Here is a 7,750-nt window from a genome sequence, read left to right as displayed (position 1 = left end):
ACATTCTACTTCGCAGTTCTCACACACATGAGATTTTTAGTTAAAATGCCCGTGCGTTGCCACGGGAAAACAAAATATGGAGAATGATGATATCTTTTTGACTTAGTTTTTAGATACTCATCCTATACATGGCATTTTTACCCTTCTTATAACTAACCCTTCGAGAACCAACATGTGTTGTTTTTGTTCTTTTTACCCATTTCAACCCATCATGTCTCTTATCTAGAGATCTTCCGCCAAGTTAGCTATGTTAGCCATCTTAACATAACACAATTAGCGGCACTTTCATTGTGTAAGTGTGTCAATAACACGAACAACTTTTCTGATCCCAACAAATGCAAACAGAAGAATAATAAAATATAGTGCGTCTGTTTTTTTATACATTGACATCTATTTTTAATAATAAAGTATTATATGAGTAGCATAGATATACAAAACTACATTATAACAATTTCTTGCAATGCATACAACCGTTTTCTCTAAAACCTAACATTACTCCTCGTATCTTTCCTCCCACAAGTGGCATTTGTATGGCAACTACCCATTTTGTAGGGTAGTCAGAAGCTTCATAAGATAGCTTCGATCAAACAGTTACTTTCTTGCACTATAAAAAAACTGAAAGCCCATGCATCAGCAAGTCTCGCACACTTACATACATAAAATGCTTTAAAAAATAACACAAAAGTAACCAAATAAGATGTATCCACAAAGTTAGGATCAGCTCTCGCAACTACGGAGGCAACTAAAACGTATTTTTTTGCTGTCCAAGTTAGTAGATTTTGAATGTGTAGTTGTGTTACTTTTACCAGTGTTTGTGTCATACAAACATTGAAGTGTTGAAGGTCATCGAAGCTAGATGCTAGAACGCTTGCCTGGTCAGACTGCGACACCCGCCAAGCTCAAGGCCATTCATCATGTTCAGACTCCTCCCCATCACAGATTCCGCACATAGGAATGTCCGACCATTAAAATCTGAAAAGGATAGCCAACCATCATAATAATCGAGAAATATTTCATATATGACTTGCACAGCTTCTAGTTACATACCTTAGGCATCTATCAGGCCATGGGATGATTTAAATCAACCATCTAGCATGGTATACAAAATACATTGAATATCTCCATCATATCTCTGTCGTGAAACTATAAAACCGTTCCAGTAATCTATAATTAGGAAGTGAAGAATCATGAGGTCTCAAATCCAATCCATTAGATGCTTTGATATGTGTTTTATGAAAAGTAAAATTACAAGAGGCATTACAGAACTGAGGTGAATATATGTGTGCCAATTTTTAGCGGCACATCATTCAGTTATTGATGCATCAAGATGGAAACAGTAAGCAATAAACATTTCTTTAAGTGCAGGCACATCGTTATGGTTGTCCATTTAAGAAATGGGAGCATGGTTTTAAAATCCCAATTACATCTAGTAATTGAATATTTTACTCTTTTGAAGTTACAACATGGACAGTTCAGACGCTGAAAGGGAAGCATTTAAGGAGCATAACATGCCCATCATTTTTTTTCTATTTTCCACAGAAACTTCATGAAAGAACCATGTCTACATGTTCATATACAATTTTGGTTGTGTAGATAAATGATTGCAGCAACTACACAAAGACAAAGATAACGATGTACTGATTGGCTGCTACCTTGGCTTGTTTCTTTTAGCCATGCGACGCACTGGGACTGTAGCAGCCTTGTTGTAGCATTCTTTGTGATTTGGATCTGACTTCTATTCAGAATTAACCTCCTTTGTGAAAGAACACCCTAAGGAACAAAAGCAGCATTACAAAACCGTCAAAAACTCTGATTGAACCATACTAACGATTATGATTTCACATTGAACATAGTTTTATTTAATGGTGGAACACTTTATTCCATTAGGTAGATTACAATGACATATAATCATCGTCAAAATCTCTTCTTAAACCACACTAACGATTATGATTTAACACTGAACCGAGTTTTAAAAATGCGTTCACTAAATACGTAAGGCATGAAATAACTCATAAAAAAACCATAAGAGTTGGCCGTTTCTTGTTCCTTTTGACGCTTCCTTGATGTAATACACAATATACATGTTAATTAGAGGGTAAATAAGAAGTGCCACTAAATAGACCGTATCTAACATATACTATCCTTTGATCTTTCCTACTTCTGAATGGTTTGTGGGGTATTGTATCTCTCCTACGACTTCTTGGATTTCTTGTTAAAGGAACAAACACGTTCTGGACAGATAACAGCCATAAGAACACTATAAAAACATGTGATGCTGGCAATGGGCTAGCAAACAGTGCAAAATGATAAATAAAATGCACACTGAATTTCAGATTAACACCATAGTGAGTTGTTTCCTATATCTTTCAGGATATATAATAAATTTTAAGACAGAACCATCTACAGAAGATAGAGAAGCAGGGCTTATGGAATGGAGAAGGGTGGACCGTTGGGGTCGCGGGATCGGCTACCATGGCATAGAGGACATGGATGTGTCACTCGACACCAGCGGTTCCCGGCATCTTGTTCTCTCTAGGATCAGCAGATGCCAACACAGCCATCGTTCTTGTACTTGCGGTCGCGCCCTACATCAAATTGCTCATAGTGTTGCAGTCCGATGATACCTACAGAGTACCAGCAACAAAGAGTATACAAAGCTCCCTGTCTTATCTTTTGATGTATTAGAAAAAATGTCAGGCTATAAAATAACTTAGATTAGAACATAGGTTGAAGGTGCAATCCTATCTGGATCCCACATAGAATGGCTATGGTATATGTATGTTTCCATCTCGAGAATATAAAACACAAGAGCATATTGACCAGCAACTATATCAAAAATATAATCTATTGGGAAGAAGTTAGTATAGCCCATGACATCAGATATGTAACCATAATGAACATTTGTCCATATAGATCTATTGTATGCTTTGTGCAATGCTAACCGAGAAACCTGAGACATAAAGTAAACCAAGTAGGCAAGTACGGAGTACTCTTTTAGTACACAAGATCACGGCTTCAAAATTAGCACTTCCAAAAAGAAGAGAAGTGATTCATTGTTAAAACCAGCGGAAAAATGTTAGCAATAGCTGTTAAAACAAGGACAACATGGGTACGCCTCCCTGAAATTAATTGATCAACAATACAGGGCAAGCAATTTTTTAATGAAAATGGCCAGCTGCCTTTAGTGTGTAAGCAAACCTTCAACATTGGATTTACCAGCTAATCTAGTAAGATATCATTGTTGAAGCAGAGTAGCAATCAGTCTTAAGCTGAATCCATCCGATAGAGGAATCAGAAACTACATACATGCATGCAATCTACATGATAGAAGTTGTCCAAGTTTCCTGAATACGTACTACCAGTCCATTTTGAAGAATATGTTATCTCGCAAATTTACAGGCCTGCTTCACCGCAAGAAAATACATCCATCAACCTGCATCAAAATACACGATCCATACCACTTACCAAATACAGTATACTAAAATGAATCGCAAACACCAGGGTCCAAGACTTGCATCAACCCATCTCGTCTCTGGGATGTGTTTTACTACCTAAAATGCATTCAGCTCCAGTTTTTAGTGTATTTTTGAAGCAATCATCTAATAGCTATCTTTTCCCAATGCCTACTATGTGTTGTGTATTATGCTACGTATCTAGGATAAACAGATGTATAAGAAGTTATTTTTACTGCTTCATGATTTTACGCCACTTTCTGCTTCTATGGAAAGTATATGTGGTGCCAAGCCTACACTACAACCAAACTGAATGAACTGTCCTTGAGAGCTACAATCTCTTTCTAACCAAAGTGACTACACGTTTCCAAGTGGTATAAGTGGTGCGACAATTTTCGTTCAAATATAAGCAATTGGTGCGATAAACATAATCGCTGCTATTGAGATACTACATAGACCAGTAACATATCGATAGCGAGAGCTGGCAGCTGGATGTATGGTCGCCCTTGCTCATCCTCAAGCAGCTGTGCTTCCCCGCTCCTCAACCTGCATCAAATTTTGATTAGAACCAGAGCACTTCAATGAGAGTATTTACCTTCAAATTGGGCACATAGTCTGTGGGCTCCTAGTACGCTGGTCTCTTGGAGTAGGAGGCCCTCCACTCTGTCGTCCCCATCCCATCTGACGGAACCGCGGAAGATATGAGAGAGGGAGATGAGTAGCGCCAACGCGCCCGACGAAGGGCTCGACGGTTCAGGACGGCGTTCTGCAGGATGCCGCCGCACGAGGACGCTCAGGTATGGGTCGCCATCGCGGAAGCGGTTGTCATCGGAAGCAATGAGGTCGGCGGCTCGGGTTGTGGGGGAGGAGCGTTCGTTCACGGGCGAGGGTTTTGCCTGCTGGGCCTCAGTTCCATTCTGACAAGGTAGCTGGGCTTCGGCCCAAATGAGCCCGTGCGGGACGACGAAGATTTGGACGTATCGTGCGGGACGACGAAGCTAGTGGCAGAATAAGGAACCACTTTAGTCTTTTTAAGTAGTAGAGATTATTAGCCGCCCTTAGCGCTCCCCACGGTCAAATCCGGCACTATTTAGTATTGAATTGGATCCTTTTCGAATGTCGTTTCTCCAGAAAGATATGGGCTGCTATGGCTTCATGGCTTTCTTCTCCGGATCTTCTCATCTGCCTTGGGTCGGGTAGGCAGAAAGTGTTGGATTATTGGCACGTCATCGTCAAGACTCCTTCCTCTTCTCCCAAAGGGTTACAGACTGCCGCCATCATGCTTATCGTCTGGGAGATTTGGAAGGAAAAAAATGAGTGAGTTTTCAATAATAAATCCTCTTTGCCTTCGGTCATCATGAAGAAGGAAGAGATTGGATTCTTGCGGGAGCAAAAAACCTTGCGGAGCTCGCGAGCTGACCCTTTTTTTCTTTCTCTCTAGTTTTGGGGTTTCTTCTTTCCCCTTTCTTTTGTTTTTTGTTGCTGGCGTCAGCCAGACCTTTCTCTGCTCCTCCTATATTAATATAAGGCAAAAACTTTTTTGCCTCGTTTTAAAAAAGAAGTATCGAATTGGATGAAAGTTTTGACTGGGAAGCACCGAAGTTCTAGCCGTCTCCCTGGTAGACACCCGGTGTTCGGCGTTTTTCAGAAATAAATGTTCCTGGCTACCAAATATCCAGCACAGTTCGGCAAATTTGACCAATTTTACCAACATTTATCTTATTTTTACAAATAAACGTTACAGTTCAAAAAAACAAGCAAATAAATTAACAAGTTTTCAAACAAATCAAACGAAAACTAGTTGGTGTCGCCTCGAAGCGTCCATATGCGCTCCACCAGATCATCCTGCAACTGTTGATGCATTGTGGAGTCTCGAATCTCCTGACGCATAGCGATGAACGCAGCCTATGATGCCGGCACCTGGTGATTAGGCTGTGCAAAAGGACCCTCTTTCTCATATGGTGCAACTTGTTCACTCAGAGGAACCGGATACATTCGCTCATTCTCGATAATCATGTTGTGTAAGCACACACAACAATTCATCACCTCCCACATCTGATCTTTGACCAAGTCAAAGCAGGGAACCGGACTACAGCAAATCTCTGCTGGAGGGCACCAGATGCACGCTCGACGTCCTTTTGGCAACCTTCTTGTTCCTTGACAAACTCCAGCTCCTTCGGGAGGACGGGGCTTCAGATAGTCTTCACAAATGTTGTCCACTTTGGATAGATACCGTCTGCAAGATAGTATCTCTTGTTGTACTGCCGGTCATTGATCACAAAGTTAACGGGGGGAGCACGACCCTCAACAAGCTTGGAGAAAATCGGCGAGCACTGCAAGACGTTGATGTCATTGTTCGATCCCGGCATACCAAAGAAGGAGTGCCAAATCCAGAGATCATGGGTAGTGACGCGAGGGAGTTGCCCGGCGGCGAAATATAGGCAGAGGGCACGACGGGCGGCGGAATATAGGCTGCTGGGTGGAGGGGCGGGGGAGTTCAGGCAACCGGCCGGCGGATTTGCAAGGGGTGGTGTCGGTGGTGACAGAGCAACGAGAGGGGAGGAGGGATTTGCGTCGAGAAAGTGGTGGGGTTCGTGTGTTCTCTCACCGACAGAGCGGGCCCGTGCCTGCTTTTCTCTCGTCCGGAGTCTCCGAGCGCACCCCGGGGGCGGGGGATGGCCTGGGCTCTCCGGATGAATTAAAGGCCAAATCCGGGGGGAAACAGGAGCCGGGGTGCAGCTGGGCTGAATAACGTCATCCAGATGTAAAAAAGGGCTGCCGAGGGCCTCATCGGGGAGACGGCTTGAGATGCTCTAACACATGTCTAACGGGGTGACACATTTCGGACTGTCGCGTTTGTATGCGCCGGTTGAAATGGTCGAAATCGACCGCGCGTCCATTTGTGTCGAGGTGGCTCCAGCGGCACGACCACTACCGGAAAAATAGGCACTGTCGTGCAGCCTTTCTTTGCCATGCGCCAAAGCACGGCAAAGAAATCTTTGCCGTGTAAAGTCAGGAAAATGCACGGCAAATAAATGATGCACGACAAAGACTCGATTAAACGCATGGCAAAGAGGGCCGCATGGCAATTGCAGAAATCAGCGCCCGTCAAAGAGGGCCGCACGACAATGGCAGAAATCAGCGCACGGCAAACAATCCACTCACGGCAACGGAAAAAACCCGGCAAAGATTCGGTGCACGGCAGTTTCTTTGCCGTGTACCAGTGCCAAGAAATTACGCTCTGGTATTTATAAGAATTTTTATGGTAACAACACAGAATCTGTTTCAGGACATCAACTTCCCTAAACATTACTTTCTTCCTATTAGAGGCTATTCTTGGCACAAAGATGAAATAAAAATGATAAGGAGCGGTCATTACAGTAGTAATAACTCCCAAGACTCAACAAAAAGAAAAATTCTTGTAAATCAAATATGGGTTGTCTCCCATAAGCGCTTTTCTTTAACGCCTTTCAGCTAGGCGTAGTAAAAATGCGAGCATCAAATATTATTAAGTGAAGAAGCATCATGATCAATCACTTCCTCTAATACACAATTTGTCAAAATAGGTACTTTAGATACTCCTGGAGATGATTCAGCATGTAACCCACTCTTAGTTGTACTAACAGTTTTATCAAATTTAAACATATTATGGGGTTTTGGTTTAGGACCTTTGGAACATACATAATTTTTTGCTCTTTTCCCACAAAAGCTTTCTCCTTCTTAAATTCAAGAGAAGAAAAAGTTGAACTCAAAGTTTACATAGCCTCCTCTAGTTTACCAATTCTAAGGTTTATATTATCATGGGTATTGCTAGCTTCTAAAAGAGTGATTCTTTTATTGATACTTTCTATGAATTCATTAATTTGGCTAGCATTACCAAGGCAATTCGGCAAAGTTTTCTCTAGAGAGCTCAATCTTTCTATAACATCCTCCAAGGTGTTCTCAGTTTTAACAACATTAGTAGGTGGGATTCCTACCAAGCTTTTAATTAAATTGCAGGCTTCCAAAGCGGGAGCACCCAGAAAATTATCCCCTGTGAGAGTATCTAGAACATATCTATTCCAGCTAGATAAACCAACATAAAGATTTCTAAGGAGGATCATGGTAGAATATTTTTTAGTACATCTATGATGAGCATTACTTATTCTATACCAAGCATCTTTCAAACTTTCTTCCCCTTGTTGCTTAAAAGAACGAACCTCAACTTCAGGAATACTCGTTTTAGCAAAACTTAAACTAAGCAACAGAAATAACAGCTATAATAGTAACTAAATTTTTTGTGTGTTTTTGATATAAAG

At 41.6% G+C, this 7,750-nt stretch overlaps 1 long non-coding RNA gene across 1 annotated transcript; it reads right to left on the bottom strand.

The window, feature by feature from the left end:
- Positions 1 to 410: 410 nt before the first annotated feature.
- On the bottom strand, positions 411 to 3,895 carry LOC127316440 (uncharacterized). Its single transcript, XR_007860407.1, has 2 exons — positions 1,653 to 3,895; positions 411 to 1,164 (listed from the first exon to the last, which is right to left on the bottom strand). It is a non-coding gene; the product is annotated as an uncharacterized lncRNA (long non-coding RNA).
- Between the last annotated feature and the right edge of the window lie 3,855 nt (positions 3,896 to 7,750).

This window comes from Lolium perenne, chromosome 1 (genome assembly GCF_019359855.2).
Source record: "Lolium perenne isolate Kyuss_39 chromosome 1, Kyuss_2.0, whole genome shotgun sequence".
Taxonomy (NCBI): domain Eukaryota; kingdom Viridiplantae; phylum Streptophyta; class Magnoliopsida; order Poales; family Poaceae; genus Lolium; species Lolium perenne.
This window is presented reverse-complemented; position numbering and strand designations above follow the sequence as displayed.